This window comes from Sinocyclocheilus anshuiensis, unplaced genomic scaffold (genome assembly GCF_001515605.1).
Source record: "Sinocyclocheilus anshuiensis isolate Anshui unplaced genomic scaffold, SAMN03320099.WGS_v1.1 scaffold55, whole genome shotgun sequence".
Lineage (NCBI taxonomy): Eukaryota > Metazoa > Chordata > Actinopteri > Cypriniformes > Cyprinidae > Sinocyclocheilus > Sinocyclocheilus anshuiensis.
This window is the reverse complement of record NW_015549647.1, coordinates 3546261-3546945: the sequence shown is the minus strand read 5'-3', so window position 1 is coordinate 3546945 and position 685 is coordinate 3546261.

The window sequence follows — 685 nt, the reverse complement described above, 5'->3', positions numbered from 1 at the left end:
GGAGGTGAAAAAAACAGCGTTTCAGGCGGTTGCGCACCGGACGAGAAGCGCAGCGTCACGCCACGTCTTTAAAATTCAAATACATTATTTTCTATGAGTGTAGGCACACCGGCAGCGCCGTTCGCGGCGCCCAGCTAACATTACGTCGTGTTGTACTTGTAAGAATTGTTCTAGACCAGCGGTTCTCAATTCCAGTCCTCGCGTACCCCTGCTCTGCATGTTTTGCACGTCTCTCTTTGTTAACACACCTGATTCAGATCATCTTGTTAGAAGTGAGCTCCGTGCATGAACTGTGTTCCGATTGACATGGTCCCTACACAGTGTCCATTGCTCCCTACTCCCTGAGCAGGGGAAATCCGTTGAAGTTTACTTCACTTCGGAATATTCATTTACAGATTTGCGCTGCGCCGCTGCCTGCAGCATCTTCACACACAAACGAAACTTACTAGAGAAGCGTGAAGTGGGACATAATATACCTCTGTAAATAAATACAATTTAAATTCACGTCTCGCACACTTAAATGCCCTTTGTATGGAACATATACGCTCCCTTCAAAAAGGAATCATGGAGGAATATCCGGTAATGTCCACTTCGCAGGGCACTTAAAGTCAAATATAACAAACGTATGAAGCAATAAGAGAAACATACAAAATATGCAGAGCGGGGGTACGCGAGGACTGGAATT